Source organism: Scyliorhinus torazame, chromosome 1 (assembly GCF_047496885.1).
Source record: "Scyliorhinus torazame isolate Kashiwa2021f chromosome 1, sScyTor2.1, whole genome shotgun sequence".
Lineage (NCBI taxonomy): Eukaryota > Metazoa > Chordata > Chondrichthyes > Carcharhiniformes > Scyliorhinidae > Scyliorhinus > Scyliorhinus torazame.
In genome coordinates this window covers 119,455,129-119,480,663 of record NC_092707.1, presented here as the reverse complement: position 1 = coordinate 119,480,663, position 25,535 = coordinate 119,455,129, and the positions used below count along the sequence as shown (strand labels likewise).

Here is a 25,535-nt window from a genome sequence, read left to right as displayed (position 1 = left end):
ACCTGTGTCATAATAATAATAATCTTTATTGTCAAAAGTAGGCTTACATTAACACTGCAATGAAGTTACTGTGAAAATCCCCTAGTCTCTACACTTCGGCGCCTGTTCGGGTTCACTGAGGGAGAATTCAGAATCTTTGGGTTGTGGGGGTGAAACCCTCGCAGACACGGGGAAAATGTGCAAACTCCACACAGACAGTGACCCGGGGCTGGGATCGAACCTGGATCCTCTGCGCTGTAGGCAGCAGTGCTAACCACTGCACCACCGTGCCGCCCTGTGCACATATAAGTTACCTTTTTGTCCTACACTGCAACACTGACTACACTTCAAAAGTATCTCATTGACTGTGAAGTGCTTTGTGGCATTGTGAGGTCATTAATGGTGCTACTTACGTGCAAGCTTGTTGGTACTTGTTAAGTCAATACTGATCGACAAGACTGATGCTAAGTTAGATACACTATGTGCATAACCAATCAGCGATGTTCAGTAATTGTTTTTCAAGTATTCTGTTGTTTTGTATCCAGTAACTTGGTCATGCTGCCCTGACCCCTGTAAACACCAACAGAGGTGCAAATCGACTTATTCCAGTATTCAGGATATTGGTTAAATAGTTATCTCACAGGCATTTAGCGTGGGTTTTTATTTTACGCATCTCAAATGAGCAACTCGATTGTCTGTGCTGAGCACCTTGTGAATTTAGACAAGTCACAAATGAGGCTTCAGTTACAATTGCACCACAAACGAGACTGAATGAGATAAAGAAATCGAACATTTCTAATTAACACACTACATCAGTGAAAGATAAAGATAGCCTCAGGCAACAGTCTAATCATTCTACATCTGAGTTGAAAATGCCTTGCATTCTATTCTGCCTGAATGCAGCCTTTTGATTTTCTAATAAAAGACTTGCATTTATATAGCACCAGTCACAACCTCAAAACATCCCCAAGTGCTTTATGGCCAATGAAGTACTTTTTGATGTGTGGTGATTGTTGTAATACAGGGAAATTTCCAGCTAATTTATGCACACCAAAATCCCACAAACAGCAGTATGATGATGATTGCATCACTTGTTCCTGTAGTATCGATTGAGGGAAATGTTCCCCCTCTGTCCCCTTCAAGGTAATACCTTAGGAACTTTGTGTTGCCCCGAGAGAGCTCAGGGAGCCTCGTGCAAAGAGCATAGAAACGCAAATGTAACTTTCTATCGGTAAATTAGTCAGGATTTTGATGGGCAGCGCTGTGCACATTTTGGTTACAAAATACTTTAGAAAGACTGGGGGTGTAATTTTCTGGTTTCAATACAGCAGGACTGAAATGATTTCACCCAAATTTGTAATGATATTAGTAGCACGGAGTCTAATTAAAGTACATCAGTGCTGCAATTTTCCCCCCAATTTGCCTTCCCTGCTCAATTTTCCCAGATAAGATTTAATTCCCTTTTATGGCACCTCATCCTCAGTTGATTGCTCAGTAGGGAAATTAAAAAGCATGGACTGCAGAAAACCAACACCAACTGTATAGCAATTAGGCATTGGAAAATAATCTGGTGACAATGCAATAAATATGAGCGAAGGTATTGGGGCTGGATTCCCCGGCGACCCAGCCACGTGTTTCTCGGCAGCGCTGCGCCATTTGCTGATGGCGGGATTCTCTACTCCCGCCACATGTCAAGGGAATTTCTCATTGAAGTCACCGCACATCGTCGTGAAACCCATGGCTGGGGGGCCGGAGAATCCAGCCCATTGAATCATAAATGTTTACAGCAAAGAAGGCTATTCAACCTGTCATATCCATGCTGTCTCTCTATAAGATCTACACAGCGGGCTCACTACCAGGCCTTTTCCTCACAGCCTTCATTTTTTTCCATCAAATAATTATCCAATTCCCCTTTGAAAGCTTTGATTGAATCTGCCCCCACCTCACCCTCAGGCAGTGAAGATTCAAACCACTTGCTGTGTGAATCTTCCCCCACCTCACTCTCAGGCAGCCCATTCCAGGTCCTAAACACTCACCGTGGTGAATCTGCCCCACCTCACTCTCAGGCCGCCCATTCCAGGTCCTTGCCACTTGCTGCACAAAAAAATTTCTCCTCATATCGCTGTTGCTTCTTTTGCCAATTACCTTAAATCATCATCTTCTGGTTCTCGATTCTTCCACCATTGAGAACAGTGTGTTCCTATCCAATCTGTCCAAAAATCTTCAAAACTTTGAACAAATCTATCAAATCTCCTCTCAGCCTGCTCTTCTCGGAAGCGAACAATCCCAGTTTGTCAATCTGTTGTATTACATGCCTGGAACCATTCTTGAAGATCGTTTCTGCATCCACTCTAATGTCCTCACATCCTTCGTAAAGTGCGATACCCAGAACTGGACACAATACTCCACATGGGGCTGAACCAATCTTCGACAAAAGTTCATCATATTTATTAATACCCTGTGCCTTATTAACCAATTTTTCAACCTATCCTACCACCGACAAGGATTGTGCACATATACCCCTAGGTGCCTCTGCACCTATGTCCTCTTTAGAATTGTTTCCTTTTAGTCTTTATTGCCTCTCCTAATTTTTCCTACCAAAATGCATCGCTTCACACTTCTCCACATTAAGTTTTATCTGTCACGTGTCCATCCATTCCTTGCATCGGGAAAATAGCTCAGATAATATTGCAAGAGTTTTAAGATTAGAATTATTCCAATTTCCCTTGCTCCTGACCTAAAGTTGTTAATTCAAGCTGGGATGCATTTCCAGTGCTGCTGTTGGACCTCAGGACACTTGTCAAATGTTCATTCTTTAGATATGTCCCAATGTATATCAGCAGCCTGCTGAATCCTGGAGGGATTGGCAAGTTTGAAACCGCTCTCACATGCATTTTCCAGCAGAAACCTTTAGTCTAGAAACTAGAAACAGGAAACTTAACTCTGACTCTGATGCTAATTTGAGTTCCACAAATGCCGCAGTGGCTTAGGGTAGATAACACAGATAAATAACATCAAAACGAAAATCCAATCAATAAAGAATATTTAATTCTATGTGTGGCCAGTTAAAATATGCTTGACAGGTGTGGTGAATGTATAATTACTGATAATTCACCAGTGCACTGTGTTATGTTATTAACCCTGTGGGCTCTACCTATGGGCCATTGTGTGGCTTCACCCACAGGGGATATGTTGGGGCATGTACGGGCTCCACCCATGGCTCCACCCCCTTTACAGGAAGTATAAGAGCTGCTGACCTGCGGGGCCGCCTTCAGTGTTGTACCGGTCACAGACAGGCTCAGTTCTAAGCTGATTAAAAGCACGGTTTACTTCTCCACGTGTCTTTGAGTTAATTGATGGTCACATCAATTTAATCAGCTTAAAATCCGACTATGGAATCAGCCCTCAAACCTGACAGGCTGGAACTCGATGAACAGGCCGCGGAAGCGAAATACATTTTTTCACATTGGCTTCGATGCTTCAAGGCCTATCTCGCCGCATCGCCTACGCCATCCGTCACTGACGAACAGAAGCTGAGCCTTCTCCACGCAAGGGTCAGCCATCGCATTTCTGTCCAGCTCGACGAAGCCTCTTCCTATACAGAGACCATCGCACTACTCGAACGCCTCTATGTGTGGCCTGTGAACGAGGTCTACGCGCGACACGTCTTCACCACTCGCCGCCAGCGCCCCGGGGAGTCGCTAGATGACTACCTACGCGACCTCAAAGCCCTCGCGCGCAACTGTAATTACCAGGCCATTACGGCCACTCAGCACATGGAGCTCACCGTCCGAGACGTTTACGTGGCGGGGGTCCGATCGAACTATGTGAGACAACGCCTGCTCGAAAAAGGGGCCCAGGACCTGGACGACAGGGTAAAACTGGCTACCTCTCTGGAGGCCGCTTTTCAGAGCCTTACTGCGTTCCCGGCCGATGACGCGATTGCCTCGTGGGCCTCCGACCCAAGACTACCCCAGGCCTGTGCCGCGCAGCCGCCGGCCCATCATGGGGGGCTTCCCTGCTACTTTTGCGGCCAGTCCCAACACCCCCGACTACACTGCCCGGCCCGCAACGTGAACTGCAGCAGCTGCGGGTGAAAAGGACACTTCGCCAAGGTCTGCCTGGCCAGGCCTAAGAACTCGAACTCACAGACCCGATCCACAGACTCACAGGCCCGCAGACCCCGCAAGGTGGCAGCGTGTCTGCCGACTCCGCCTCCGCATAACATGTGCGACTCATGGGGGCCGCCATCTTGGCCATCCTCCGCCACGCGGCCGGCCACGTGCGATCCATGGGGGCCGCCATCTTGGATGCCATCTTCCTCACCGCCCGCCACGCTCGACCAACGGGGGCCGCCATCTGCTACGCCGCTCGATGCATACGACCTACACGGACAGCCATCGCGGGGCCGCCCCAGCACCTCCGATCACGCCGCCGGCTACCCACACCTCAGCGTGGTCACCCTGGACCAGTCGCGACCTAAGCACCTCCGGAGCTCCATGATGGCCGTCCAGGTTAACGGGTACGAGACACCTTGCCTTTTCGACTCCGGGAGCACAGAGAGCTTCATTCACCCGGACATGGGAAGACGCTGCTCGCTCCCAATATTCCCGACGCAACAAACCATATCCCTTGCCTCTGCGTCGCACTAGGTGCAAATCCAAGGGTGCACTACTGCAACCCCAGCGATACAGGGCACTGAGTATGCTAATTTTCAACTATATGTGCTCCCAGACCTCTGCGCTCCTTTCCTTTTGGGACTCGACTTCCAGTGCAAACTCAGGAGCCTAACTCTTAAGTTCGGGGGGCCCCTGCCCCCGTTCACCACATGCAGCCTCGCGACCCTAAAAATCGCCCCCCCCCCCCCCTCTTCGCAAACCTCACTGCCGATTGCAAGCCAGTAGCCACCAGAAGCAGGCGGTATAACATGCAGGACAGGACGTTCATTAGGTCCGAGGTCCAGCGTCTCTTGCGGGAGGGGGTCATAGAGGACAGCAATAGACCCTGGAGAGCTCAGGTGGTGGTCGTCAAGACCGGGGAAAAGTTCCAGATGGTGGTTGATTACAGCCAGACCATTAACCGGTTTACGCAACTCGATGCGTACTTCCTTCCCCGGATTGCAAACTTGGTAAATCAGATCGCGCACTACCGCGTGTTCTCCACGGTGGATCTGAAGTCTGCATACCACCAGCTCCCAATCCGCCTGGAGGACCGCCACTACACGGCGTTTGAGGCAGACGGTCGCCTTTTCCATTTCCTCCGGGTCCCCTTTGGCATCACAAACGGGGTTTCGGAGTTCCAACGAGCGATGGACCGAATGGTGGACCAGTACGGGCTGCGGGCCACATTTCCGTATTTGGACAATGTCACCATCTGCGGCCATGATCAGCAGGACCACGACACCAACCTCCACCGACTTCTCCAAACCGCCCAAAAACTCAACCTCACCTACAACAAGGAGAAATGCGTTTTCCGCACAACCAGGCTATCCATCCTCGGCTACGTCGTGGAAAACGGGGTCCTAGGGCCCGGCCCTGAACGTATGCGCCCCTCCTACAACTCCCGCTCCCTCACTGTCCCAAGGCCCTGAAGAGGTGCCGTGGATTGTTCTCCTATTATGCCCAGTGTGTCCCCCAGTATGCGGACAAAGCCCGCCCACTATTTAAGGCCACCCTCTTTCCACTGGCAGCCGAGGCCCGCCAGGCCTTCAACTGCACCAAGGCAGACATCGCCAAAGCTGCAATGCACGCGGTGGACGAGTCCGTCCCCCTCCAGGTGGAGAGCGACGCCTCAGAGGTCGCTCTCACCGCCAACCTCAACCAAGCAGGCAGACCGGTAGCGTTTTTTTCACGCACCCTCACCACCTCCGAAATTCGACACTCCTCGGTCGAAAAAGAAGCCCAAGCCATCGTGGAAGCCGTGCGGCACTGGAGGCACTACCTCGCTGGTAGGAGGTTTACCCTCATCACCGACCAGCGATCGGTTGCCTTCATGTTTGACAATACGCAGCGGGGCAAGATCAAGAATGATAAGATCTTGAGGTGGAGAATCGAACTCTCCACCTATAACTACAATATAGTATATCGTCCTGGGAAGCTCAACGAGCCCCCAGATGCCCTGTCTCGCGGCACATGCCCCAGCGCGCAAGATGAGTGACTACGGGCTATCCACGATGACCTCTGCCACCCAGCTCGCCCAATACATCAAGGCCCGCAACCTGCACTACTCCACCGAGGAGGTCAGAGCTATAACCAGAGACTGCCAAATCTGTGCGGAGTGTAAACTGCACTTCTATCGACCAGATAAGGCCCACCTGGTAAAGGCATCCCGGCCCTTTGAACGCCTCTCCAATAACCGCAACACGTACTTCCTTAACATCATAGATGAGTTCTCCCGCTTCCCGTTTGCCATCCCCTGCCCTGATATGACCACCCCTACTGTCATTAAAGCCCTGCATAGTGTCTTCACCCTGTTTCGTTTCCCCAGTTATGTCCACAGCGACAGGGGCTCGTCGTTCATGAGCGACAAACTGCGTCAGTACCTGCTCAGTAAGGGCATCGCCTCGAGCAGGACTACCAGTTATAACCCCAGTGGAAACGGGCAGGTGGAGAGGGAGAACGCGACGGTCTGGAAGACCATCCTACTGACCCTGCGGTCCAGGAATCTCCCAGTTTCTCACTGGCAGGAGGTCCTCCCCGATGCGCTCCACTCTATTAGATCCCTCCTTTGCACGGCCACAAACCAGACTCCTCATGACCGTTTGTTTGTTTTCCCTAGGGGAGCTACCTCAGGGGCCTCGCTTCCACCCTGGCTGATGACACCGGGTCCAGTCCTCCTCCAAAAACATGTTCGGAGCCATAAGACCGACCCCCTGGTAGAGAGGGTCCAGCTCCTGCACTCCAACCCACACTATACGTACGTCGAACACCCCGATGGCCGGCAAGATACCGTCTCCCTCTGGGACCTGGCGCCCGCAGGCTCCAACACCACTCCCACTACTGCATCCCCCACACTATGTCCCGTCCAACCTACCATGTTCAGCGCCCCCACCCCTATATGGTTCCGCGCTCCCTCACACCCGCCGCACCGGTCCACAGGAATGAAGCTCCGGAAGAGCCGCTCCCGGAGTCCACGTCTGTGCCTGCTCCGGACCCACTTCCACAGCCACCCGAAGCGACTACAACACCAGTGCTTCGGTGGTCGCAACGTACGATCCGGGCACCGGACCGATTGAATCTATGAGCCCGCCCCCACCGGACTTCATTTTTTAATCAGGGGGTGAATGTGGTGAATGTATAATTACTGATAATTCACCAGTGCACTGTGTTATGTTATTAACCCTGTGGGCTCTACCTATGGGCCATTGTATGGCTTCACCCACAGGGGATATGTCGGGGCATGTACGGGCTCGGCCCATGGCTCCACCCCCTTTACAAGAGCTGCTGGCCTTCAGTGTTGTACCGGTCACAGACAGGCTCCGTTCTAAGCTGATTGAAACCACGGTTTACTTCTCCACGTGTCTTCGAGTGAATTGACGGTCGCATCAACAGGGATCATAACTTACTGAGACCAACAGAATAAACAGTGCACACTCAGCTGCTTAAGCAGCAAGGAGGCTTCACAGCTCGTCATTCTGACATTTTCAGCTTCCGAGAATTGTCAGATTTGACATTCAGATAGCAAACCGATTTCACAGCTGACCACTGTAGCTTGGCTTCAGAAGCAATGCTGTAAAACAAAGTAAGTGGTATTTCGGAGGGAAATCAAAAGAATTAGTCTCCATTGGCACCTCAAGAGGGAACTATCTTGATAGTAAAGGGATTCAAGTAGGAAGTAGCCACATAGTCATTTGCAAAAATGCCAGAAATACAGTTGCAAATTGCAACAATTGCAACATGTGAAAAAGGTTTCTCACGCAGTAAATTCACCCAGATTGTAAAGGGGGTCATTTCAGGGAATCATCACAATGCAGGAGGCCATTTGCATCTACAGCGACCCTCTGATAGAGCACTCCACCCAGGTCCACTTCCACCCAAGGCTGGAATTGAACGCAGGTCTCTGGCACTGTGAGGTAGCAGTGCTAACCACTGTGCCCCCGTGCCTTCGTCTTTGGAAATAACTTCAGAAAAACATTCCTGAACAGTTTCTAAGGACAGAAGTTAATGATGGTGGGGATTCCCACCCTGTCATCTGAAGGGTTGGCAGGATACTTTCCCCACTGACCCCAGCTGACCCTCATATCATTTAACACTCCAAGGGGCATTTATTGGTTAGAAGTGTGATTTTCGCCTCTTGGGAGAAAGTCCTGCCTCAGCGAGCGACTGCCAATCTAATTGAGAGCAGTAGCTACAGCTGGGACTCCGAGCAGTCCCTGGAATCATTTGGAGTCAGAATACAGGTATAAGTATTGGGGATTCTTTGAAGGGAAAACCCAAATGGTGGGGTGAGAATGGGGTGAAGCTCTGAATGCAAAGGAACGGGGGGAGGGAGCACCCTGGGGAGGCGGGGGTAGACCATGAGAGGTGGAGCCAATGTGGAAAGGGAGCCAGTGAGTGGGGTACCCCTCTCCTCTTTCCTTCCTAAATCCCAAGCAGGCTCACCTACCAAATCTTCTCCCTGCTCTGCCCGCACCTCTTCCTTCCAGCCTCAAAATAGTGGCCAGGAATGAAATAGCCTTTAAGTGGGCATAGGCCCCTCCTGACTACCGTACTGCCCCTCCCATAAAATTATAGACAGGTCGGCGGCAGGAAGGCCACCTGAGGAATTTAACCGACCACCTGCCTGTGAAGACGCCAGTGAGATACTGTTAAATTCTGCCCTCAGAATAAAAGCATGTTGCCTGGAAGCAGTTAAATATTACATCACAGGAGCAGGAAATCCACAGTTTTCCGCCACACCCTTGTTTCACTATGAAGTCTGTAAAACAGATGGAGGAGCTCAAACTGATGGGGAGGTGGTGACATAATGGTCGCTGGACTAGTAATCCTGAGACCCAGAGGTGATGATCTGGGGACCCGGGTTCAAATCCCACAACGGCATGTGATGGAATTTAAACTCAATAAAATATTGGGAATTGAAAATCTAATGTTGATCATTGTTGGTTCACTAAAGTCCTTTAGGGAAGGAAATCTTTACTTGGTCTGGTGACTCCTGACCCACAGCAATGTGGTTGACTCTTAACTGCCCCTCGAGGGCAAGGGCAATTAGGGATGGGCAATAAATGCTGGCACAGCCAGCGACGCCCACGTCCCAGGAACAAATTTTTTAAAAATAAATCAAAATGGCAAACTCAGGTTATCGGCCTGTGCCAGATTTCGGAGCTTGTTGGTTTTCAGAAAAAACAATTGGAACGCCTTAATTCAGTAAATAGGTAAGTTCACGAGGAAACCAAATGATACATTTGCAAAGCACTTTAAGTTAATGGCCAAGTTAATGGCCACGTAACTGTAGTAATTCACTTCTCACACACTCTTTAAGAACTCTTCCATGAGAAATGAGAAAAGATCAATCAAACTGAAACAGGGCTTAATCGCTGGCTTTGAAAGCAGACCAAGGCAGGCCAGCAGCACGGTTCAATTCCCGTACCAGTCTCCCCGAGCAGGCGCTGGAATGTGGCGACTAGGGGCTTTTCACAGTAACTTCATTTGAAGCCTACTTGTGACAATAAGCGATATTCATTTCATTCATTCAAATACCTTGTAAACTGAGAATTATTCGCTTTTTATTCATGTAAGATTCTACAGTAACTCTCCCTGAACTGACTTGGACGAAGCTGCAAGAAGGCAAGCAGTCCTCATGGAATTTAAAGGTTTGGGAGGACCAAGTGAAATCTATGGGCGGGATTCTCTGATCCTGAGGCTAAGTGTTGTCGCCGTCGTAAACGCCGTCACGGCGTCAACATGGCCTCAGGAGCAGCAATTCTGACCCCGACAGGGGGCCAGCATGGCACTGGAGCAACCCATGGCGCTCCAGCTGCCGATCCCGGTGTCAGATGGGCGCCGCGGGTCTGTGCATGCGCAGTGGGACCGGCGCGATTTCCGTGCCTGCGTGGTGTCTCCCTTGGACCCCCCCTCTCTCTACACCCCCCCCCCCACCCCCCCCACAGACCGCCCCCGGATCCTTCCACGCCGAGGTCCCGCCGGATAAGACCAGGTTAGAACGGCGGCCAGCAGATCTTGAGTTTTTTTCTACGGCTGCTCAGCCCATCCCGAGCAGAGAATCGTCAGGGGGGCCCTGTCGAGCAGCTCTCGACCGCCGCCGTGCTGACTGCGCGGGTCTGCTCTCCAGAGAATCGCGTCCCGGCATCGGGGCGGCGTGGTGTGATTCACAGCAATTCTCCGGCCCGGCCCCGGGGTGAGAGAATCCCCCCCTATGAATTTAAGCCTGTGGGCTTCTATTAAGGTGGCCTTAACGTCATGAAAACTCAATGCAGGTACCCTGTGCTGTAGCAAGCATGGGCATATGTCGTGATCCTAATTACAATAAATAGCTGAATATTCTACCTCATTGGACTCTTTCAGAGTATTTTGTTCTTCCAGGGTGAGTTTAACCGTCTCTGCCACATCTGCACTGGGTGAAATGGGGTCAAGGTTCACTTGAGTATGGAAAACATCAAACTCACAAAGCCAAGTAGTACTTGGCAATTCCCTAAACTTTGCCAAGCTGGGTCGGGTGGTGGTCAAGGTTCGATGAGCCCAGGAAAAAAATGTCTGGTTTTCAGACACCACCAGTTTTCGGGTAGCCGAATTTGAGGTACTTTACCTCTATGGCATCAGCAAATGGCTCAAGGTACAGCAAACATAGCAGTGTACTCCTCACCAATCCGTCCCCATTACCGTGCAAATGTTTCACCTCTCTCTTTGTGGGGTTATTATCAGTACCGCAGTAATGTAAATAATAAGCATAACCTGTATTTATTAGCACCTTTAAAATAATAAGATGTCTTGAGTTGCTTTACAGGAGTAGTACAAATCAAAATTTGACACCAAGCCACATAAGGAGATATATGGGCAAATGGCCAAAGGTTTGTTCATAGAGGTAGGTTTTAGCAAGTGGATCTGAAAGGAGGAAAGATGAGAGATGTAGGGAAGAAATTCCCCAGTTTCGGATCCAGGCAGCTGAAGGTCTGGTCATTAATGGTGGAATGATTAAAACTGGGGATGCACAATAGACCAGAAATGGATGAGGGCAGATATCTCTAAGGGTTGTGCAGCTGGACGAGGTTGCAGGGAAAGAGAGGGGGGAGGCCATGGAAGGATTTGCAAACAAAAATTAGAACTTTAACATTAAGGTGTTGCTTAACTACGAGCCAGTGTAGGTCACTGAGCACAGGGGTAATGGGTGAATGGAACTCAGTATGTTATGCTATGGGCAGTAGAGTTTGGATGATTTTAAGTTTATGTATGGCAGATGTAGAAACAGCTTTTGGTTTCTCATCAGAGGCGGCTGTGTAAATGCTGTGGAGTTGGAACTAATGCCTGGAGGATCTCAACCACAAGCATTCCATGTGCAACATAGATACTTTGTGGGAAATGTTCTGGTCATCTGAACGCTCCATTTTTTATCTCAAGTATTCTCAAAACTGCTACATGAATAAGACATATAATCATTTTGATTGGTTAAAACGTGTCTGGTAATTAATTCAGCAAAGCATACAATCAGATATAATTGGCCATTCAGTAGTTTCATGTTTGCAATAGTTAAGTTGTATCTTTCAAAGGTTTATGGTGTTATTATTATTCTGCTGATCATGTCAAAAAGATTAAACAGCATAGTAATAATGACAAGCAATTGAAAACCAGTGCCATTTACACAGTTTCATAAACCCATATCAATTAGGCTCATCAATATGGAAATATTAACTCTATATCATACTATTAAGTTATCCTGTCTCTCTAAACATCCATATGTTTAAATAACTTAATAGAAATTTTACTGAGTAATATTGATAGAACACTGATAAACATTCCTTGTAATGGTCTTGTACACTGTGATGTGCACAAAAGTTAAATCTTGCCTTCTTCATTTTGTACCCGAGACAGTTTAAATTACTGTTGTATGTGGTTTTGTTGGAATAGGGGTCATTAACATGAACTCCACAAAGGACAATGGACATACTAAGTGGCTAAGAGACAAATATCAAAACACTTTAAGTTTTGATCCATCAGAATGGCTGTTCTGTGGTAACAAATATAGTAGGGGGCAGCACGGTAGCATGGTGGTTAGCACAATTGCTTCACAGCTCCAGGGTCCCAGGTTCGATTCCCCGCTGGGTCACTGTCTGTGCAGAGTTTGCACGTTCTCCCCGTGTCTGCGTGGGTTTCCTCCGGGTGCTCCGATTTCCTCCCACTGTCCAAAGATGTGCAGGTTAGGTGGATTGGCCATGCTAAATTGCCCTTAGTGCCCAAAATTGCCCTTAGTGCTGGGTGGGGTTACTGGGTTATGGGGATAGGGTGGAGGTGCGGACTTGGGTAGGGGGCTCTTTCCAAGAGCCGGTGCAGACTCGATGGGCGAAATGGCCTCCTTCTGCTCTGTGTAATCTATGTAATCTACTGCCTTTTGACAATTTCTCCTCCTATTAACAGTCTCCGAACATTGAGTTTATCCTTAACATAGCTTCATTGGGACTGAGTAAACACAGAGTGCACAGATGAACCAGCTTCTTTCCATCCTTCATATCACTGTCCTTGAAATGTATACAGGGGTACTTGTCCTGGATTTGGAGATGCTCAATGTGGGTCAGAAGTAAAATACAGTTTAATCAATGAGTGAATAGTCATAAATGAGGCCGTATGCAGGCAACATAAGGAACTGTCACATCTATTGCCATGTACAAGGGAATTTGTTGGTATCAACTAGGAGAATCAGTTGCTGGATCACTGGGCACATAAATATTGAACAGCTATACAGTATATATTTATCATTTGCACCAGTATTCTTGTTTACTACTTCTCTTCATAGAATCCCTACAGCATAGTGGGAGGCCATTCAACCCTTCGAAGGAACACTCTACCCATGTCTACTCCCCCGTCCACCCTACCCTATCCCTGTAACCCCATAACCTAACCTGCTCACTAAGGGTCAACTTAGCATGGCAAATCTGCCTAACAGAAGACTGGAATTGAACCAGGGTCCCTGGTTGTGAGGCAGCAGTGCTAACTGGGCCACCATGCCACCCTAAATTCATTGCAATGATTTCTTTATTGACTGACAAAATCACATATTTGAGTTAGAACTTGATTTTCTGAACTTGCTGAAACCATACCGCTGATTTTAAAGTTGGCTGTGACAGATAAGAACCACCAGTGGTTAGGACTTCACTGAAAAGCACAACAGAGTTTAATCTGTTCATTTCAGCACTGCATGTCACATTCATCAAAAAATAAAGTGTCATTACAGAATTATTAGAGCCTGAGGTATTAAAACAGCAAATTGAAGTAAGATTATCTTGAAGATTTTGTTTGCTCAAGCAGTATTGAAAAAGTTCATGAGACGTTGGTAATATTATTGTTCAAGCATTTTCCAAAATAACATCCACACAATTCTCTTCATCATATCTATAATATAAATTGCTAAGCTTCCACCTTATTTTACCTTGAAACGGGCTACATAACTGCTGCAAACAGTTATTTCGTGTAATCATGGTGTACTGTACATGCAGACAGCGCAGTAACTGAATAAAACCATCATTCATCTGAAACCGGGTTTCTAATCTGACCAAAAGCCATTCCCTGAAAGTCAATGAAGGTTTGAATCTAAACTGAGGTTGAATGACATGAGCCGTCCATGGGGACAACTCTATTAGCACCTGTCATTAACAGTGAAACCTATGATGCTGGTATCTCTCTCTCTCGGAGACCCTCGAAGCAAGGAGAACACTTTCCACAGAGCACGCAGCAAGAATTTACATGTGGAGTCTATTAACATGGTGGGGCTGTTTCCCTGCAATTCTAAGTCAGGGTGGTGTGCCACTTGGGAGAGGAAACTGCAGGTGGCGGTATTTCCATGCATCTGCTGCCCTTTGTCCTTTTAGGCGGTTGACACCCTGGGTTTGGGAGGTGCTGTCGAATGAGCCTTGGTGAGTTCCAACAGTGCATCTTGGAGGTGGTAGACACAGTTTCCACTGTGAATATTTAAGGTGGTGAATGGATGTCAATCAAGCAGGCTGTACAGTCCTGGATGATGTTGAACTTCTTGAGTGTTGTTGGAGTGGCACTCATCCAGGCACATGGAGAGTAGTCCATAACACTCCTGACTTGTGCCTTATAGGTGGCTTTGGGAAGTCAGGAGGCGAGTTACTTGCCTAGAATTTCCAGCTTCTGATGTGCTTGAGTGACTACTTACATGACTAGTCCAGTTCAGTTTCTATAATAATATTAATAATAATCGCTTATTGTCACAAGTAGGCTTCAATGAAGTTACTGTGAAAAGCCCCTTGTCGCCACATTCCGGCGCCTGTTCGGGGAGGCCGGTACGGGAATTGAACCGTGCTGCTTGCCTGTTCTGCATTACAAGCCAGCTGTTTAGCCCACTGTGCTGATCAATAGTAACCGCCAGGATGCTGATAGTGGGGAATTCAGCGATGGTAATGTCTTTGAATGTCAAGAGGAGAAGATTAGATTCTCTCCACCACTGATTCACAGTGTTGAAGATGGCCAGGCACCTGCACTTGTGTGGCACAAATGTTACTTGCTACTTCCCAGCCCAAGTGTGAACGTTATCAAGTTCTTCCGGTATATGGACACAGACTGCTTCAGTATCTGAGGAGTCGCAAATGGGGCGAAACATTGCACATCATTAGCAAACATCTCGACTTCTAACCTTGTGGAGGGAAGGTCTTTATGAAGCAACTGAAGATGGTTGTTAGTTGCCATAAGAGGGAGTGCAGTGAACGTTCACAAGAGTGAGTCTTGGGATGGCATCAAATCATAGAATTTGCAGTGCAGAAGGAGGCGATTCTGCCCATCAAGTGTGTACTGGCCCTTGGAAAGAGCACTCTACCTAGGCCCACACCTCCACCCTATCCCCACACCTCCACCCTATCCCCGTTACTCCATCTAACCTTTTTTTGGACATTAAGGGCAATTTAGCATAGCCAATCCACCTAACCTGCATATCTTTGGACTGTGGGAGGAAACCGGAGCACCCGGAGGAAATCCACGCAGACACGGGGAGAACGTGCAGACTCCGCACAGACAGTGACCCAAGCCGGGAATTGAACCTGGGACCCTGGAGCTGTGAAGCAATTGTGCTAACCACTGTGTTACCGTGCGGCCCTGGATTGGCAGGATTGTCGTATGAGGAGAGATTGCTTCAACTTAGCCTGTATTCACTGGAGTTTAGAAGAATGAGAGGGGGCCTTATTGAAATGCATACAATTCTGACAGGGCTGGACAAACTGGATGCAGGATGTTGTTTCCGCCGGCTGGGGAGTCGTGAAAAATAGGTTACATCCTAGGATACGGGGTAAGTCTTTTAGGACTGAGATTAGGAGAAACGTCTTCACTCAGAGAATGATGAACCTGTGGAATTCTCTGCTGCAGAAGGCTGTGGAGGCCAAGTCACTGAAGGAAATAGGTAGATTTTTAGATTATAAAGGTGTCAAGGGGTATGGGGAGAGTGGGGGAATGTGGCATTGAGATAGAGGATCAACCATGATCATATTAAATGACAGAGTAGGCAAAGGGCCAAATGACCTAATTCTGCTCCTATCTACATAAATGTTGTGTCCTATTTTTGGCTGAAATGACTTCTGTGCAGATCCCAAACTACAAAAAAAAATTGTGAATGAAGCTATAGCAGGGCACTTGGATAGGCTCAAGGTAATCAGATAGAGTCAACATGGTTTTGTGTAAGGGAAATCATGTTTAACCAACATATTGCAATTCTTTGAGGAAGTCACGTGTGCTGTAGATAAAGGGGAACCAGTGGATGTTGGATTTGGATTTGTTTTATTGTCATGTGTACCGAGGTACTGTGTACAGTCCAGACATATCATTCCATACATGAAAAAAATAGGACATACATAAATACACAATGTAAATACATAGCCACAGGCAACGGGTGAGCATAGACTGCAGTCCTATACTTAGGTTTCCAAAAGGCATTTGATAAGGTGCCACATCAAAGGTCATTGCGGAAAATAAAATCTCATGTTATAGGGGGTAACATATTGGCATGGATAGAAGATTAGCTAGCAAACAGGAAGCAGAGAGTAGGCATAAATGGGTCTTTTTCAGGATGGCAAGATGTAACGAGTGGTGTGCCACAGGGATCAGTTCTGGGACTTCAACAGTTTACAATTTATATAAATAACTTGGATGAAGGGATTGAAGAGATGGTTGCCAAATTTACCGATGACATAAAGATAGGTAGGAAAGTAAATTGTGAAGAGGAGGAAAGGAGGCTACAAAAAATATATAAACAGTGTGATGAATGTAGAAATCGTGTGTCTACTAAAGGTGTAATTAAAGAGTCATAAATGGTGAGGTAACCATTCATTCCAAACACTTACTTGGGTACTGATAAAGGGCGAATGGGATATTGTTATGATTGCTGGTGATTCCCCAGAGTGTAGATAATTTTTGAGCGATTGTATTTAGTCCTAGCTAAGTAGATCATGGAACTTAGTGTGGTACAGATGGTGTAATTAATAGGAGGAGCCAGGTCTGCCTGTAGTTTTTCAGCCTGTTATAGGATTTTAAGTTGAACAGCAGTTTTGCCAAATGCTGTTAGGTTGAGCAGAAATGCACTGGGGCTTCTCTTGAAAGGAACTCTCTCCAAAGGTCTGCACAGCTGAGCAAGTAACCTGTTATGCTATCTATATTATCTATAAGTGGCATTTCAACTGTATTGGGTTGCTTAATTGGAATTAGTGGCAGCTAAGTTCAAGTTTTTCCTTTTATTTAAGAACTATTGAACTGATAATTATTTCTTTGATGTCAATGTGGTTAATTTTGTGTATAAATTAAAGGTTGTTTCAAGTATCCTTTCCTCACAGATTTACAAATTGAAAAATAGTTTGAGGTTTTCATCCGGTTTTCTAACAAAAGTTGGGGTCTGGTTCGGTAACTTAACAATAGGTTAAGTGGGCGGGCAAAGATCTGGCAAAAGGAATAAAAAGTGGGAAAATGTGAAATTGTACATTTTGGCAGGAAGTAACAAAGCAGCTTATTATCTAAATGGTAAGAAATTATAGAGCTCTGAGTTGCAGAGGGATCTGGGTAACCTACTGCATGAATCACAAAAGGTTACATTACAGGTACAGCAAGTAATTAGGAAAGCTAATAAAATGTTATAATTAATTGCAAGGGGAATTGAATACAAAGTAGGGAGTTTATGCTTCAGTTGTACAGGGCATGAGGAGACCATATCTGGAGTGTTGTGTCCAGTATTGGTCACCTTACTTAAGGAAGGATGTAAATGTATTGGAAGCAGTTCAAAGAAGGTTTACCAAACTAATATCTGGAATTGGTGGGTTGTCTTCTGAGGAAAGGTTGGTCAGGTCAAGTTTGTATCCGCTGGAATTAGGAAGAGTAAAAGGCGACTTGATTGAAATATATAATGTCCTGAGAGATATTGACAGGTTGAATGTGGGGAGGATATTTCCTCTTGTGAGAGAATCTAGAATAAGGGATCGCCCATTTAAAATGGAAACAAGGCAAAGTTTTGTGAGTCATGAGCCTTCAGAACTCTTCCTGAAAAGGTGGTTGAAGCAGAATCTTTGAATATTTTTAAGACAGAGCTGGATAGTCTTTTTTAAAAATTCATTTACAGGGTGTGGGCATCGCTGGTTAGGCCAGCATTTATTGCTCATCCCTAGTTGCCCTTCAGAAGGTGGTGGTGAGTTGCCTTCTTGAATCGCTGCAGTCCTTGAGGTGTAGTTACCCAGTGTGATGTTAGTGTCATGGGAGCAGGGGGGGGTGGGGGTGATAGGTTACCAGGGGTAGATGGGATGTAGATTTCAGGTTACTATCAGATCAGCCCTGGTCACATTAAATGCAAAGCAGGCTCGATGGGCAGAATGGTCTCCTCCTGCTCCACGTTCATATGTTCGGAATTGTTGCCCTACATTTGAAATCCACAGTGGCCCTAAAGAAGGCAGCCAATTGACTTTCTGGCATTTTTAAGATAACAGTCCATTAATGGATTTTAATTATTTCAATCCTATTCCACCTCATTTTGCCTCAAGTACTTTACTGCCACTTCAAAATCTATTTTAAAGTAACACTGTCATTTCAAAATTATCTAATCCTGCTCAATAACTTCACTAGCTGTCCTGTTAATTTCGAATGAAGTAATAGGTAACCATCAAAGCTGCACAAGTGACATCAAACAGTGAAACATGGCACTCAGTGCTAAAGTAATACAAAGCATCAAAGACCAAAATAATTTTCCACTCCTCTTTTGACGACATTCATTCAGGTTGATTGACAATTTCATTAAGTCAGCTTCCACTGCCTCACAAATTTTCTCATTTTTATTTACAATGTAGACAGTGTGTGTTAAAAGACAACTTGACCAAGAGTAATGTTACGGTCAAATCTAATGTTTCCTCAACCCAACTCCATGTGCATGCATTAATCGACAGCTCTCATTGGTATTAACAGTGGGACAGCTGGCTATTTTTCGGTCATTCCTTGTCCTGGAATGGAAAGACAAACGTTAACTGTTGCCCAAACAGTTAATGGGCCCTTTATTAAGATGCCGAGACCGAGGGTTAACTTAAACTCTTCGTAATGTTATCAATGAATAGGTGAATTGGGGATTTATATAATGAGTGGGGAATCCGATATTGTCCATTTCACAGTATTATCAATACAGTTGTTAAATCTACACTCAGACCCCCAGGCGTCCAAAATATTTTAAGTGTGGACAGTTCCTGATTTGGGCAAATCTGAAGTTAAATTGCAGTGTTTGATCTACAGAACACTTCAGTTAGAAGTTAAATTATTTCTGGTTGGTCATCAGAGCCATAAAATGGAGATCCTCAAAAACATCTTGCATGAAGGATGATCAGTTGATACCATAATTCCTTCCAAGTGACTTGGTAACCAAAAAAATATACTGTAACATCCAGCAATCCATTGCCACCGACCTGCTGCTCACCAGCGCACCACTCAAGATAAGCAGCCAACCCGGGATTAGTTCATGTCAGCATCCGTCGCCTTTAAGCAAAGAGTTCCGGCATCCCAAACCTTAAGAGTTTCTTCAGCAGCTAACCAATGAATCAACATTGAAAGTAAGACAACGGGCGTAATTCTCCGGCCGCGTTGTGCTCTCGCTTGAGCGCAACATGGCCAGAGAATGCCGGGAGAGACCTGTAGCGAGCTTCCCGATAGGCTCCAGGCCTCCCGGAATTCTCCTATTCCCGCAAAACGTCAGAGTCGGAACCCTGCCCCAAATGGCTGGGACTGAAAGACACTCACGGAAGTAGGTCGCAAACCGACTTATGACATACTCACGAGGGATCCAGCGGCCTCCCTCAATTCTTCGGCCTCCCCAGGGAGGCTGCAGCCGGGCGCCGATCAGTGCTGGTCCACACAAACGTGGACCAGGCGGAATGGCACCCAGGGAGTCTCCCGGGCCACCAGAGACCCCAGAATGGTCAGGGTAAGTGCAGGGAGGCTCCTTGGTCCTCCTCTGGAACGTGGGAATCCTGGCACTGCCCAGCTGGCACCTTGGCCCTGCCACTATGGCACTGTCAAGGTGCCCAGATTGAACTGCCAAGCTGTCAGGAGCACTGCCTGGGTGCCAGGATGGCAGTGCAAATGTGCCTGGATGCCAGGGTGGCACTGCCAAGGGTCAGGGGTGGAGGGGGGCCATACCCATGAAATGAGGATGGAGGAGGTGTTTGAATGGTTGGAGAGTGCAGGTCAGATAAGTAGGGCCTCTGGGAGGTTGGGAGGTGCTGGGTGGGGGTACTAGAAAGAGGGGATGCTGTAAGAGGGCTTGGAGTGGCCTGAAGAGGGGGGACCCCCCCCCAAGGACCCCATAGTGGGGTGTGGATAGTGTCCAAGTGTGAGGGGGGTGTGACACTTCCCATGGTGGGGGGTGTGGGGGACCCACCAGCTCACTTAGAGATTGGGCACCCGTTCAAAATGGCACCCCAATCTCTGAGTTCAGCTCCGCACTGCTAAAAACAATTCTATGGGCGCGACCTTCCGGCTACGCTGCACCGGAAAGGCATCTCGCTGTGATGCAGCATGGCCGGTGAAAGCCAGGAGAACCCGCTCCTGGGATCCACCTGGCTAACAACGAATCGCGAGATTCAATGCAATCTCGCAAGACGTTGCAAGAAGAACCCCGCCCACAATGGGCGGGAACACTTTTTGGCAAATTTGCATATGAGAGCGAGGCAGTAAGCCTTACTCTAATGTGCAGATTTCCAAGGTACCCGAGGATTTGGGATTCAATCCCTTTGCCTTGGGGACTTTGGGCGAGCACTGTTCGGTGCTGGTCACCATAAAGTGCCCAAGGGGATTGGAGGCCTACAGCTGCATGCCCTTTGGGCAAGGTGCTCAGGTGGCAGTACCAGCTGGCAGGGGCACTGCCAAGTGTCAAGCTGGAATTTGTGTGATTGGGCTGGGATTGGCCACTGTGGGTGTTGGAGGGCTGGAGGGAGGGGCTGGGGGACCCTCTCATGTTGTGTTTGAGCTCGGGGAAGGTCGAGGATTTTTTTGTGGGCCTCGGAGGTTGGGATGCCATTTAAAAATGGCGTCCCGATCGCTTGTTAAAATGGGGAGTTTTGGCGAGCAGAGCTCCCCGGTGTAAAAAACAGGGTTGTGTGCGGCCTTGACTGCACGCTTTTCATTTAGGCTACTTATTCAACACGACTAGCGTTAAATAGCCATGTTTTTCTCGGCACTGTGAGTGCCGGGAAACACATGGCTAAACGCGCTCGCTAGGGAACTTTGTTCCCTTTTGGGAAGATCGCGCCCATGGTGTGGGCTAGACTGGTGAGAAACTCCCCGGGGCCCAATAAAGTGACTAAGTGTCATTGAATAGCGGTGGGGAACTTGCCGGCAGAGCCGACGGGAAACTCCCTGAAAAACCCGCCACAGATTAACTTAGAAATCTTTGGGGAGAATCACGCCCAACAGCTCATTTGATGTTGTTGATGTCTGAATCTCATGTTATTTATTAACCTTATACATTGGGAATCATTTTATCCAGATCCTTAAGTATGGGATTATGACAAAATCAGTGCTCGCTGTTAGGCTGAATGTTCCTAGATAGCGCTCAGCAATATATGCATATAAGTGGGAGCTATGCTCGCTTTAACCATCCTCCCACAATTCAGCCATGGATTGCTAAGGCATACGCCTGGGCAGTCCGAACTATTGAAAGTTTATTGAGTAACAGTAGTTAGCAATGTTGCTTCACAGCTCCAGGGTCACAGGTTCAATTCCCGCTTGGGTTACTGTCTGTGAGGAGTCTGCATGTTCTCCCCGTGTCTGTGTGGGTTTCCTCTGGGTGCTCCAGTTTCCTCCCACAAGTCCCAAAAGACATGCTGTTAGGTGAATTGGACATTCTGAATTCTCCCTCTGCGTACCCGAACAGGTGCCGGAGTGTGGCGACGAAGGGATTTTCACAATACCTTCATTGCAATGTTAATGTAAGCCTACTTGTCACAATAATAAAGATTATTATTATTTTTTTAATGACTCAGCACCCTATAGAGAGAGTAAATCTTCCTGGTTAGTTTATCCTTTGAGATGGAGCGGACTAAGTTACACAGGAAACATAACCAATACACTATCCACAAAAAGAAGTGCCACAATTCATTTAAAGAAATATCATTGTCATAAATGGCTTTGAAATCATTTTTGATGAGCGGAGCTTGCATTTTGAATGTGTAATGTGTTCTCATGAAGAATGCAAGGAGCGGGTCATGAGTTTATATCAGATGCAGACCATACGGCACAGGAAAAGTCACTTACTTTGTTTTTATAAACTTTTCTAAGACTTTTAACCAGGTGTTTCATTCAACTCTCATGAAGCTGGAAGATTGTATCGGGCAGTTCTGCAATCACTCCAAGAGGTGTTTAACAGTGAAGGGAGGCTCAATGGGGCAATGTTTAGTCTTGAGTCAATAGCTTAAAAATTAACCATCCATTAAGCACTTCCCCAATCTTTGTTCCTGTTTAAGTCAAGTCAGGGGAAGGTATTTAACAGGTAACTAAGCTGGTATCACATGATCGCCCAAGTTCAAAATGACCCAATGAACCCAAATCTCCTGAACTAGGATTGAGGCAGGAATGGCCATTGTCACTTTTTCTATTCATGGTTTCTTCAACATGCTGGGTGTAATCCTAAGTAAGACTTTTGTATCTGGTAGATTCATTAATTGTTTGGTGTCTTTAAGAAATTAACTGAGTATATGACTAGGAAATAGAATGATTTTGAAAGAAAATACCTAGTCTGCAAAAATATTGTCACTGTTCTAGATAATGAGTGAACTGTTGAACTTTAAGGTCATGGCGGCAAGATACAGACATTGTTTCAATGACTGTTCCATGTAAATTCTACCTAAAGAAACATAATATGAATAAGCCATTGTATTGAAAAGACATTTAACAAAATTGCAACAAACAAGTAGCTATAGCAAGATTGATGGCTAGCCATGATTCAATGACTCTAGCCGTGAGAAAGTGCATGAAGATATTAGATTTTGCCAGGGGGACATTAATTAATCTTGAGAAAATGATTAATTAACTAATCATCTTTCAAGTGATTGATACCTTTTTGAACAAATCAGGAAGCCTCCGCTGAGAATTAGAAACAATGAAAAATAAACAAGGGACTAAACTATAGATAGGGATTTCCTTAAGAGTAAGGTCATATGATCTGTTCTAATTCTTGCTTTCCGGAATTCTTGAAGCATCTGTTAAATTATTTTTGCTTTAAGGTAATTTCTTTATATTTTTCTTATGTTTATGTTTTAACGCTTTTCACTATGTCCATAAGACATAGGAGCAGAATTAGGCCACTCGGCCCATCGAGCCTGCTCCGCCATTCAATCATGGCTGATATTTTTCTTATCCCCATTCTCCTACTTTCTCCTCACAACTCCTGATCCCCTTATTAATTAATATCCTGACATGTTTATGTATTATTTTGATCTGTTTTGATTCAGTTCTTATGTAAGCGTACCAGTGAATGTTTAGCAATAAAGTCATATTTTGGACACCTCCAATCAGCCGGACTGTTGACCATTATTTGGAAGATAAATAAAAGATCCTACAGTATTGTTTGTTCCAAATGATTTATCAACATTTTCTGTTTTTCATTTCTGACTCCCAGAATATGAACAAAATAAATCAGCATTTATGAAAATGCACATTGTATATGTCCTTTCATTCTGTGCCAGTAGAAAATCCAGCTAGCCTTTGGCTGAAAGCATGCAGTCACCTTCACAGTTAGCTCATAAAAATGTATACATGTATAACTTTACAAAATGCTCATGTTCAATTGACAATGATAAATGGTAGAGTCTGAGTAACGGTATCAGTTAAATTAGAAGACATGTTGAAGGTGTGGACTGATTACAATAATTCTCCAGGACAAAAAGAAAATACTGCTCATTATTCTGGGTGCACAAACTTATTTAGATGCAATCCTTCACTTTAACTTACCAAAGATACACCAACATTCAAATCATCTGTTCCAACGTTTTTTCATCCGACATGGAAACCTGGAGCAAAAACATAATGAAACAAAAACTTTAACATCTGCAGTTCATACTTGGACTACATGCGCACAAGAGCTTAAAAATAAAGATATATATTTATAGTCTCACAACTATAAAGGCCTTTCAGAAAAGCGGACCATAAAACCAACACTAAATATATAACATGCATTTCCTGTCTCCGCAACCCTTGTTATAAAACGGTGGCGTATCCTCTAATTTATCAAGGCAATGTCACAAGAGATCGAGAATATACACATTTCTTGTCTCAATACTTTACTCCCTGGTTTTGCACTATTTTGTCACATTTGTGTATCAGCTTTTCCCAACACTAGTTTTTATGTCTGTATTTTCTATTCAATTTTCCACTGTTAATGTCAAAATGTAATCAGAGACTCTGGCCACCAGGTAGCTCTGCAAACTAGGTTTCGAAAACTCCCGGGCATCACTCTGCTGCCATTTTCTTCTTCACATGTAATTTTCTCGAGTTGATCACAGGCACCTTTCTGGTCCAAATATACACAGACACTGAACAGTGCCAATGAGTGCACAGATGTCACACATTATTACAGATGCAAAACAATCGTAAAGCTTTCTTCTGGGTTGTAGCTTGAAACAGATAAACACATTATAATCTATAAGCAACTAAATTTTGAGCGCCTGCATGTTGTACTTTATTACCAGCAACAGATCTGCAGGTTAGGTGGATTGGCCAAGCTAAATTGCCCCTAAGTATCCAAACATTAGATGGGGTTATGGGGATGGGGCAGGGGATTGGGCCTATGTAATGTAATGATATGCATTTAGTCATTTTAGTGAAGGGTTAATAATTACATCTCTACGTAAATCAAACATTAGAGGGCACCACCACTTCTCTGTATTTAAGTCAGACCCTGAGGGAATTCTGGGAGAAGCAGAAGGAGAAAGCATGGCGATAGCATTAGAAGAAGATTAGAGTAGGTTGAGTTAACACAAAGTTAGATCATAGTGTAATTAGTGACTATTTAGATTATTGGGTACTGTAAGACAGATTCAATATTACTTTATTATTTTCTATAGCTCAGTAGAGTGTTCGAACTTCATTTAATTAATAGTGTTATAATAAATCAGTTTTGTTTCAATCCTTTGATTGGTGAATTCTTTGTCAACAGCACATGGATTCATTCTGGAAGAAAGGACAAAGAATATAACATATTACCACGAATGGTAATATAACAGGTTGCTCTTTCAGAGAGTCAGTGCAGACTCCTTGGGCCGAATGGCTTCCTTCTGCCCTGTAAGGATTCTGCTATTCTATATATGGCAGAATATTTCTGTCATTGTGAAAAAGTACATCATGTGACTTATGAGCAATGCCACAGGAAATCTGCTGGAAATGAATTTTAAAATAATCTAACGACAGACTCGTGCATCCACCCAAACATCACACTTTGCTTTATATCTGGAACAAGCTGACAGTGGAAAATGAAGAAAGAAATCCAGGCATTTTATCCTAGATTCTTTTTCATTTAAAAGGTCATTCTGACCTGGAGCCTAAAAATTACAAATAAATTGCTAACCTCTAATTGACCTTAAAAAAAATTACAAGTAGCTAAAATTATCTGGATTTCCGCAGGAACTATTGAAGGATTGACTTCAAACGAAGAGGTCAAATATGCAGTTAGACATCACAATCGATCACCAGAGTCCAAGATGTGACAGTGGATTTGTATGTGTTTATCTCGGCAACCCTAGCAGACAATGGGCGGGATTCCCCAACCTCCGACTCCGAAATCGCGTTCGGCGATCGGCCGGAGAATCCCCGTTGGTGCCGAAATCGGGGTGGTTATTTGGCAGGCTGGGTCATTATTTGGGGGTCATTATTTGG

The 25,535-nt window shown here is 45.8% G+C and overlaps 1 protein-coding gene across 4 annotated transcripts in view; it reads right to left on the bottom strand.

Moving 5' to 3' along the window:
• LOC140411434 (tyrosine-protein kinase Fyn-like) overlaps nucleotides 1-25,535 on the bottom strand; it is a 461,382-nt gene that overhangs the window by 241,493 nt on the left and 194,354 nt on the right. For all 4 annotated transcript variants that reach the window (XM_072500549.1, XM_072500558.1, XM_072500552.1 and 1 more), the window contains one exon: nucleotides 23,616-23,674. The gene's annotated coding sequence lies outside the window, so the exon portion shown is untranslated. The remainder of the gene's footprint in view (nucleotides 1-23,615; nucleotides 23,675-25,535) is intronic.